The 11,805-nt window shown below is 43.1% G+C and overlaps 1 pseudogene; it reads left to right on the forward strand.

The window, feature by feature from the left end:
• Positions 1–6,717: 6,717 nt before the first annotated feature.
• On the forward strand, positions 6,718–9,379 carry LOC123417896 (annotated as a pseudogene).
• The last annotated feature ends 2,426 nt before the right edge of the window (positions 9,380–11,805 follow it).

Below are 11,805 nucleotides of genomic sequence, written 5' to 3' on the forward strand. Positions count from 1 at the left end.
GAGCTCGATGGAGAAGCTACGACGGGGCTTATAAACAAGTGTTAGTCCCCCTCGCTGGGCGAGGTGGGACTAAACTTATCGTGCAGCCGAGGAGGGGCTTTAGTCCCGGGTGGAGCCACGCCCCGGGACTAAAGACCCCCTTTAGTCCCCGTTGGAGCCACGCCCCGGGACTAAAGACCCCTTTTCGGCAGGCGAGGAGGCGGGAAACGAGGGGCTTTAGTCCCGGGCCGTGGCTCCACCCGGGACTAAAGGGTGTCTTTAGTCCCGGTTTGAGCCACGCACCGGGACTAAAGATCCACCTATATAAGCGGGACTTCGAAAAATTCCAACCCAAATCGTCCATTTCTCTTCTTCTTCCTCTCGTTCTCCTGCCCGGTGCGGCACAGCGACGAACTCGACGACGCCGTCAGGCTGCCCGACGTCCTGCTCGCCGCCGCCTGCCGTCCTCCTCGCCGCCGCCGTCGTCCTCGCGCGCGCCGTCCTCCTCGCCGCGCGCCGTCGACACCTCCGGCCGGTAAGCCCCCCGCCCCCTCCTCCCCAACACTCCGGCCAGTAGAAGAAAAGAAGGAAAAGGAGAAGAAAATAAGAAAAAGGAGAAGAAAAGAAGAGGAGGAGAGGACAAGAAGAGGAAAAATAGAAGAAGAAAAGAAGAAAAAGGAGAAGAAAAGAAGAAAAAGGAGAAGAAAATAAGAAAAAGGAGAAGAAAAAAAGAAAAAGGGAAGAAAGGAAGAAAAAGGAGAAGAAAGGAAGAAAAAGGAGAAGAAAGGAAGAAAAAGAAAAAAAATGTCATTTAATTCCAATTGTTATTAGGTTTGTGCTAGATTATTAGGGTTAGTAATATTTAGAATTAGGTTAGGGTTACAAGAAGAAGAAATATGAATAAAAATAAGAAAATAAGATTAGGAAAAATGAAAATAAGAAGAGGAGGAGAAGAAAAGAAGAAAAAGGAGAATAAGAAGAGGAGGAGAGGAGAAGAAGAGGAAAAATAGAAGAAGAGGAGAAGTAGAAGAAGAGAAAAAATTAGAAGAGGAGGAGAGGAGAAGTAGAAGAAGAGAAGAGGAGAAGTACTACAAGAAGAGGAGAAGTAGAAGTAGAAGAAGAAGTAGAAGAAGAGGAGACATATTGTATAGTGTCATTTAGTTTTGCTATTGTATAGTGTATATGCTTAATTTTGCTATTGTATAGTGTATATGCTTAAGTGTTAATAGTGTTTCTTAGATTATTGCTTAATTTTGCTATTGTATATGCTTAAGTGTTAATAGTTTAATTTTGCTATTGTATATGCTTAAGTGTTAATAGTTTATTTTTAGCAAGAAAATTAATAGAACTAGTTTATTTTTTTAGTTCATTTTACGATGCATCCCGCATCCTCGTCGTCGACTCGGCGGAGGACACCTGCTTGATCAGAGGGGCCCTGTCTGGGACTGGGCTCCGCCCGGCTGGTATTGGAAGGTGCTACCTTCCGGGGGGCGTAGGTTGGTGAGGAGCCAGCCCGTCGTTGACACGATCCTTGTTTGGTGGCGGTCGCGTGGGCCAGTGAGGGTGCCGAGGCTTCCGGACACCGCGGAGGTGGTACGTCACCGTGTCAGCGAGGAGGATGAGCACGTCCGTCGCTACATGGTTGCATTGGAGGGCAGGTTCGAGCATACCTGGCAGGTTCTTCGGGGATCTCACTGGAGCTATGATCCTGTGATGGTTCCTTCTCTTTGGGTGTCCACCGCCCGCGCCGATACACGTCGGGCGCTACGGTTCTAGATGTATCAGTGATGCTATATGTATGATAGTATTCGAGGAGTATTAGTGATAATATTCGACGGTGTACGGACAAAAGTGATGATGTATTAGCTTATAATTGAATGCATGCTAATTTGAATACTACTTTATTTTACGATTTGGTTTTGCTTATTGAATGCTCAAATTGGAAAAGTACTCCTACTTTGAATACTATGCAAAAATCTAGGAGTCCCGGGTGGAGCCACGACCCGGGACTTAAGTTGTTTTCGAACGGAGTTCCTGATAGAATAATTCTTTTTTGGTACAAAGGTTAAGAGAATCCGTTTTTTGCAGAACTATGGATCCACATATCAAAAACCTCGAAGAGGAAGAACTTCTCGAAGATATAATCAAAGACGGCCCCGACGTTGAACCAGCTGAATCTCCGTCGTCATATCTAAAGCAGGACGTTGGAATGGAGGTCGAGCGACACGAAGATGAAGCCGATGGGGCAGGAGATAGGTCCAATGACGGAGAAGGTGATAGCTCCACTGATGGAGAAGCCGGTGAAGAAATAATAAAGTCCGGCGAGGGATACATATGAAGTTCGACAATCACTTGTAATATGTGAAAAATATTGGAGATAGCTCTATATTTTATACATATACATTCATTTGACGAATGTTTCTCCCTCTTAGGCCTCCACATCGAGCAAAACTACGAAACGAGGCCCGACTAGAAAGTTGGATGCACGGACGCATTACACCTTTGAGGTGATATTTCCTACGGGCGAACCCAAGCTTCCTAAGAATGTTGCTGACACATTCAAGAAGCAATGCGGAGTTCTCGTTAGGGATCACGTCCCCATCAGCGTTCGGGAGTGGAACAAGCGCAAAAGGGCAGCCGATAGTGACTATGTCGCCGAAAGGTACAAAGATAATCTTTGGAATGATCTCATGTCACATTTCAACCTGCCAGAATGTGAGAATGAAGACGCCGCAGACAAACTGAGGGCCAAAGTCAAGCAATGGACTCTGAAGAAGATGGCCGAACTGTTCCGTAGCTGGAAGAAGAAGCTATGGAAAACTATCTGAAGACAAAGAAAGTGCCAGTATTCGAGGGGTATCTAGCCAAGCAGGCGAATCACTGGAAGGCATTTCAAGAGTACAAGGAGTCAGAAGATGCCCAGACATTATCAGAAAAGAACAAGATAAATGCCGACAAGAAGAAATATCACCACAAGCTGGGGCCAGGGGGCTATGAGACTGCCATCCCAAAGTGGGATAAGAAAGAGCAAGATCTGCTAGATAAAGGCATCTTACCTGAACCACTCCGTGATGAGTGGGAATTAAGAGCAAGAAATTGATTCCTTGCGCATGGTGGGTCGTACGACGAAAAAACAGGGGAGCTCATCTGCAATGACGGTCTTAGGATACCCAGGGAGAATTGGAAAAGGATAGTGAAAGAAATTAAGGAGGGAAAAAGAAAGTTCACTGCAGATAGAGATAAATATTTGCTCACACTGGTCCTCGGCAATGACGAACATGGAGGACGAACGCGAGACTTCGGTCCTTCTTACCCGTGGTGGCTTGGGTTTGCCAGAGACCAAGACACTTACAGAAGCCGAGAGAGAGCAAAGAAGCGGCAGCAGGATGAGGAGAATGACAAGTTCAACCAGTTGCTTGCCAGGATTAACGAGCAACAAAAGCAGATTGATGAGCTTAGAGGAGTACCGCGCCAGGAAGATCCTGCACTTGATATTACCAGCGCCCCATCTAAGGGAAAAGCGGCGTGGCTGAATCTGAGGCCCCGCCCGACGATGCACAAGAACTACATCAAGCTTCCAGGCTCGACCCCAAGGACAACACCGCCTCCGAGTCGTCGCAGGTCACCTACACCTCCATTACCTCCAAGCCCTCCACATGACGTCGGCCAGCACAACACGAGTCCATCTCGATCACCGCCGCCGGACTTGGGTCGTCCGTCTCCGCCGCCGCCCGCACAGGATACTAAGCGGAAGTGTGCCAGCAAGAACGCTCCGTCGATGATTTTTAAGCGACGGAGCTCCCCAAAGCGCAAACTGTCGCCACTCCCAAAGGTACCTCATGCTAATCTTCCTATCAAACCTTATGATCGTACCCCCGAGGAAAACGCCAGGATAGCAAAGGAACAACATGATGCGCAGATGAAAAAGAAGGAACCCGAGCCCCGCCCGGAATACACCGAGAAACAAATAGCATGGGCAAAAGACTTCATAACCCTTCCATCACAGTATGACTTACACTATAAGCCTGATGACTATACACGCACATTGCAGAAGGAAGTGAAAAAGAGCAGCTCACGTGCAAGTGCAAGTGGGAGCAAATCAAGTTCAACTACAAGCAAGAAAAAATCAGACGTTCCTCAGCTTGGACAACAGGCCAAACAGTCGATCCCACCCCTCAAGGTGTTAACCGAGAATGTTCCCCCTCCGGTGCAGGGGCAAGCTTTTGAAAGAGCAAAGGAGTTGGCGGCTGAATGTGGTATCTCAGTTGAAGATTTGCTGGCTTCCCAAGACGACAGGATACCCAAGGCTGTGGTAGCCCCTAAGCCATAGTTTGTCATGGGAGAGCCTTTGGTCAGCAAAGATAATCTCCCAACAAATATGCGTTACTTGCATAAATGGTACTTAAGTGAATCAAAGAATGGGAGAACGATGATCGTGCTGAGTGTCCCACGGGAGTACTACGGCCGCTCCGAAGAAATCCATATCAACTTTGATGAACTCTTCCAGATGTACAATGGCGACGCCCTCGACAAATCGCTTATGAGTTGCTATTGTGTGTAAGTTTTTCAATTCGTTGTCTACATATAACTTGTTTAGTTATTTCAATTCATTGTCTATATATAACTTGTATTCTATTATGCAGAATGGAGATTCTGGATTGTAAAAGTAAGACCATCCTAAATATTGGGTTTATTGACCCAGATAAAATACATATAGCGACGCTAACTGATAAACCCAAGGAGACGGAGGAAAACCTTCTAAGGTTTCTAATAGATCAAAATTTCTGTGACCACATACTGTTTCCATACAACTTCAGGTGAGGGTCTTTACTCTGTTGTGTCCATTCACTTATAAGTGTAATTGATAAGTTACTGACACACACACATATATATATACATGTGCAGCTTCCATTGGATTCTGTTGGACATTCAAATTGATAAGGGAAGAGTTGATGCCTTCGACCCATTATCGAGACCCTTGGAACAGTTCCAAAGCCTGCAGGACATGCTCCAAGGGTAATTTTAATCATTCTTGCGCTCTATCGGTCTCTTTCGATGATTTTCTGATATATCAATTAATGAAAACTTAGCAAATCATTATCCTTGTCGGGCAGGGTATGGAAGCGGTTCAAGTGCGTGACTCCCGGTAACTTTCCTGAGAAGCTGACCTTTAGAGCGGCTCAGGTAAGTAGTATTATGATATACTTCTATTAATTTTCAATACATTTATGATGCTAGATTATTATTTTGATTATATATATTCTATTCTCGTAAAGTGTGACCAGCAGCCACGGGGAACGCATCTATGCGGATACTATGTTTGCGAGACCATTCGCACGTTTACCTCTGAGCTCAAGGATCACAGATTCGACGTAAGCAATGAACATTCACACCTCTATTTTTACCCGTCATTCTTTGTTATCATGATTGATATTCATATTCATCTTCTCTTCTTATATAGCACACGGCCATGAGGACGAAGGTCCTACCAGAGCAACGCGCGATTGCTGTTGCAGAGGAGCTTGCGGGATTTCTGAGGACGGAAGTTATAGAGCTCAAAGGACGATTTAGTGTAGCTAAGGGCCATTACTAATGTTCGTCCATGTAATCGAATAGACAGGCTCTAGTCCCGATAATTCAGATCTCCATATAATTGTATATATATGCTCGCTTGTAAGATAAGTTAATCTTATATATATATATATATATATATATATATATATATATGCATAATTATTTCTATTTAAATTATATGAAAACTAATTCCCGAACACCAAACGAGGCATGACGTTAATCTCCCGACCACCTAAACCCTAAAACCCTAAAACGCAAAAATAATTTCATTAAAAAAAACCCAAAAACCAGCAAAATCTGAAAATCTGAAAATCTTTAGTCCCGGTCCGTGTAACGAACCGGGACTAAAGGGCCTGCCCCTGGGGCGCTACGAGGCGCCCATGTGGAGCACCTTTAGTCCCGGCTTGTAAGAGGGCCGGGACGAAAGGTTAGGCCTTTAGTCCCGCCCCTTTAGTCCCGGTTGGTGAACCGGGACTAAAACCCCTTACGGGCCGGGGCTAAAGGCCCGTCCCCACTAGTGATGGAGCATCTTAATCATCAAAGCAATGGGGCCCATGGAAAATTGGTTCTGGCTCTAGTAACAACAACAGTAGTATTCGCCACTCACAGTACCGTGTACTCTTCTCCTCTCCTCCTCTTGTTTTTTGTTGCATAACTCAAATATCCAGTTAACTCTTTCTTTTTTATGGCCAACTTGTAAATAGCCTTGAAGATCTTCTTGGCAGTATTAAGACAGGTTCATCATGGAGATGTAGCAATGGAAAACGACCTATCAGGAATTAAATGGTATAATGCAATAGGAAGGAAGGGAAGTACTACATGGAAACTAACAAGAAACAACTGGTGGTCCGAACCGAAATGATAATTATAAAGCTAAATGGATGCACATATTTTTTATGCTTTACCATGTCCTTAGAGGATTGGAATTTTATTGGAGCACTAGAGGATATATGTGTGGTGAAATGGCATAAATGGTCCAAAACAGTAATAGAACCACGGAACTTAATTTCTGAGCCATACAACACCTATGACAGAGGTTTTGGTGACAGCTGGAATTCCTGGCCAGGCACATTACTTTCAAGACAAGCGCCACCCCCATCCTCACCAGAGGTTAAAGAAAACTGCGATTTTTAATACTCCTGGCTTTCTCTTCTTCCATCTTCATACCCAATACATCCCATGGATTTGCTTAAATTTCTTCTGACACCGCTGCTGCTATCTCTTCTAACCCATCAAACCTATGTGGGCGCAGCATCGGATGATGAAGGTTTCTCCAAACAATGTTCACCTCACAGGTGCAGCAAACATGGCCCTGAGATCCGGTTCCCGTTCGGGCTATCATCATGTGGCGCACCTGGCATGCAGTTATCATGCTCCGGGGATGACATAATCCTGGATCACCCTGTTCTTGGCTCCTGCAAAGTGACCGAGATCTACTACAGACACCGTGTCATCAACGTCGCCCCGCTTGCGGAACCTGCGATGCAGTGCCCACTTCAGAGGCTCATCTCAACAAATTTAGCAACTGATGTGTACAAACTACCTCCATCACGAACGACCCTGGTACGTTGTTCAAGCGGATTCATACCTGCAGATCCATACAGCATAGCTGGCCCAGCTGCTTGTCTCAGTAACAACGCAACCCAATTCTGGTATTTGGCGGCGTCAGCTTATGCATACATATATGATCTACCACGAGACTGTGAGGCTGTTTCTAGAGGCATTCCAGTACCCTACAGCTATGATATACATGGCCCAAACTTACAAGACGATCTTGCCTTCAACAAAAAAGCGAGTGCAGTCATCAGTTTTGGTGAAACAACATTCACTTGGTACCTCAGTAACCTTACCGATGTCTGCCAACAGTGTGAACGTGAAGGTTGACACTGTGGATTCAGTTCACGAAGCCGTCAAGCATTCTGCCAGCCCCATGGTATTCTTTCTTTCCCTTGGTGTGTCAATTTATTTTGGAACAACAATTCAATCTCTTATATTCCGGTGTTAACTGTTTTAAATCTTCCAATAGGATTTTCACCGATAGTTCAATTATTTAACAAACAAAAATGTGATGCAAATCATAGAAATGGTTAAGTTGTTCAAGCACATACAGTCTGTAGGTTCACATCCTTGAAAGTTCCCACCAAAAAACATCCGTTAAGAGATGCAAGTGCCAAATTATATGGGAAAACCTATGGTGGTACTAATTTGTAAAATTCTCGGCACATAAAAAGTAAGAGATGAACCTTAATTGATCATTTTTCATATTGCTTTAGTATTTGATATCTGAATATGAATAAATAAGTGTACAACTATAACATAACAAAGAATAATTAATCGATATTACACCATATGTCTAAGGTCCAATAGACACGCACCAACGAATCAGGAATTAGTTGTTCCAAACATACTTTGTAGAAGTAATGAAGTAGTCTTCTGTTTTCATCTACATTCAAATTAAATCATGGAAAAAACTAATGATATTCTTCCTACATGCAAATGCAGGTACCCATGTCGTCCCAATTGCGGGTAATGTTGCAACTCTTTTCCTTTTGCTCATTCTAAATGAAATTCTTGTTGCTTACCACTGTAACTCCTTTGTGTTTTCCCATTACAATAAGAGTCGGGAATGCATGGCCTCTTATCTGAATGCAATTAGCTAATTTCCTTTATTTTTTCTAATCAGCAGCCTCATCTGTAGCTGCATTTGTAGTTTTTTCATCGATGGTGGCCATTGTGATATATTTCTCCTTGAAGTCAAGGTACAATGAAGAGATAAATATGAAGGTTGAAATGTTTCTCAAGGCATATGGCACATCGAAACCTACAAGATACACCTTCCGTGATGTTAAGAAGATAGCAAGAAGGTTCAAGGATAAACTCGGTCAGGGTGGATTCGGAAGTGTGTACAAAGGCGAGCTACCAAATGGAGTACCCGTGGCAGTCAAGATGCTAGAGAGCTCTACAGGAGAGGGGGAGGACTTCATCAATGAAGTTGCAACCATTGGACTGATCCACCATGCAAATATCGTACGTCTCTTGGGCTTTTGCTCCGAAGGAATGAGACGGGCCCTTATTTATGAATTCATGCCTAACGAGTCACTGGAGAAATACATATTCCCACAAGTTCCGAATATCTCTCGACAGCTCCTAGCACCCAACAAAATGCTAGATATTGCTTTAGGCATTGCCAGAGGAATGGAATACCTGCATCAAGGCTGCAACCAGCGCATCCTCCACTTTGACATCAAGCCACATAACATCCTGCTGGACTACAACTTCAATCCAAAGATCTCAGACTTTGGCCTTGCAAAGCTGTGTGCAAGGGACCAAAGCATCATTACCTTGACTGCAGCCAGAGGCACAATGGGATACATCGCACCAGAGGTATATTCTCGGAACTTTGGAGGGGTGTCTTACAAGTCAGACGTGTACAGTTTCGGCATGCTGGTGCTAGAAATGGTGAGTGGAAGGAGGAACTCAGACCCAAGTGTTGAGTACCAGGACGAGGTATATCTCCCTGAATGGGTCTACGAGAGAGTAATCAGTGGACATGAATGGGAGCTTACTTCAGAAATGACAGGAGAAGAAAAAGAAAAGATGAGGCAGCTGACTATTGTGGCCCTGTGGTGTATCCAGTGGAACCCGAAGAATCGGCCATCAATGACAAAGGTGGTAAACATGTTAACTGGGAGGTTGCAGAACCTACAGATTCCCCCTAAGCCCTTTGTGTCGTCTGAAAATCATCATCCTAGAACATAAAAGCACAGAGAATGCTGCCATTATTTGAAGACATGCACTTAGTCCATGTGTTGCACAACAATACATAGCAGTAGCACTAGCGTGCATTATATTTCCTTCTTTCCACTCTATTACTTATTAGCACCTGATTGTATGAATAATCGTCCGTCCCCATGTAATAAAATACTACTACCAGGTATTTGCAAGACCATATGAGAACTTCATTTGGACTGTATAATAACAGTTAGAAATGCAGTGGTTTGTTGCTTACCTTGTTGTGACGCTCCGCTGATTTATATTTCCTACAGTGCATTATTCCACACTGGGATCCTCAGGAAACATGATTGTCATTTCCATTGTGCTGAGAACATCACAGAATATCTATTTCCCTGTTCCTTCAAATATCAGCAGTCGACTGAACATGTTCCGATCTTTCCCCTCCCCTGTGCTAGCACCTGCCAGCTGATGCATGAATAACCAGTCATCACCATGTACTAGTAGATATTTGCAGCATATCGGAATCACATGGAGCTTTGTTCTGCGGATCGACGCTTCTGTAACTAAGCTCTTTCTAATGCGCAGATCCTGAAAATAATCGTGTCACTAAAAACGAAGTGAGAGCAAGGGGGATTACTCACCGGAGCAGAGGAATGGGGGCGCTTCGCCGGAGCCCAAGGAAAGACGAGGAGCTCGCTTAGACGCCGGAGAATTAGGGCGGGAATCGCTCGCCGGCAGCCACAAGGGTCCGAGTTGCAAAAAATGTGGATACGTCTTTCTGTCCGGAAAATATTTTTTAAACACAATATTCGTCACTGTCCGCCACAAGGGTTATAAACGGGCAGAGTTGGGCTCCCCTGCAAAAGGGGATTTTTATTCGTCACTGTCTTTACTTTGCAATTGATTTTTTTTAACACAATACGATCGAAGTCGCTTGCATACATGAGCATACACTTGTCGTTATGCATGCACACACGCACGCACGCACGCATACTCTACTTCTTTGAGCATCTCCGAGAGACTGAGTCGACAAAGCATCTTCAGACTTTACAAAGTCATCACATGTGTCTCGCCTCGACGGGATGTCTCCTTTCACTGAATGAACACTGACAGAAGCCAAAAATAAATTCAAAAATAATGCGAGCACCAACTTCAAGCCTAGAACTTGAACTCTCACGGGACATGAATATTTCTGTTCTCCTAACCATCCAACCACCAATTATTTGAAAAACGCTTTCATCGATCAACAACATCAGTCGCACGTTCTGTTGTTTGATCGGCATCGATCACATGGTGTGGCATGCAACAGGTGTGATAATTCCTAAGTACAAAGAATTGCCGTAGCACTTTTTAATGATGCAGCCACTTGAGAGGTCATCTATCGTCGAGGACCAAAACGTGTTGAGGTATGGGGAGAGGCAAGGGGGACGAGCCGTGTAAAACGGGCGGGCCTTGTTTGCACGCACGAACCATTGAGTTGTTTTCACCATAAGAATGATGTATCGATAAGAACTAGGGTTGGGCATTGTGGTAGACTTGCACACGCAATAATACAAACTGATCAACTGTTTTTGGGTGTTTCTTATTTCCCATGAAGGTATCTGGATATCAACCAACTAACCATAAGTGTCTCTCTAGTAGATCTTGATATATTGTGTCGGCTTAGTCTTTCAAAGATGCTTATAAGAATAACATGTGCGTTCGTTAAGGTGAGTGTATATACATATGTATGAACATCTATGTTTGTATTGTGGTAAATAAAAAAAAGCAATCTACCGTATAACCTACACACGCCCTGTCCTCTGCATGGGATGGCCCATTCTGCTTTTTTCCCACTGGTTTTGGAAACTTCTAGATCCTTCCTTGAAACAATTTTTAAAATTAGTGATTTCTTTGAAAATTGTGCATGATTTATAAAATTTGCAATCAAATTTAAATTCACGTTTGTCAATATAAGAGAATAATTTTCAAATTCTTAAATATTTTTTAAAATTCAAGATATGTTTTAATTGTTAACAATTATTTAATTTTGGAACATTTTAAATATAGGCAAGTTTTTTTTGAACTTTGGTAACAACCTTCCTAACTTCCAGATTTTATTGAAATTCCTGCACATTTCTTAAATTGTGAACATTTTTTATATTCAGAAACTCTATGAAGTTTGTCAACATATTTTTTTAATTTATATTTTGTTTTGAAACAAACATTTTTTTAAAACCATGATTGTTTTGAATTTGTGACCATTTTTAAAAAATTGAACAAGTTTTGAACTCTGTGAACATTCTGTGAAATTCATGAATAGTTTTTGAAATAATAAACAATACTTTTGAAGTTACGAACATTTTATGGCTTTGTAATGTTTTTGTGAATATTTTAAAATTTTCTCAAAATAAAATTATTATATATAAATTTAATGGTAAAACAAAAAACGAGGATAATAGAAAATAAAGAACGTAACAAATGGCGCCCAACGGGCTGACCCAAATCGTGTAGGGGGTTGTACGTTCGGAACGTAAC

Source organism: Hordeum vulgare, unplaced genomic scaffold (genome assembly GCF_904849725.1).
Source record: "Hordeum vulgare subsp. vulgare unplaced genomic scaffold, MorexV3_pseudomolecules_assembly, whole genome shotgun sequence".
Classification (NCBI taxonomy): domain Eukaryota; kingdom Viridiplantae; phylum Streptophyta; class Magnoliopsida; order Poales; family Poaceae; genus Hordeum; species Hordeum vulgare.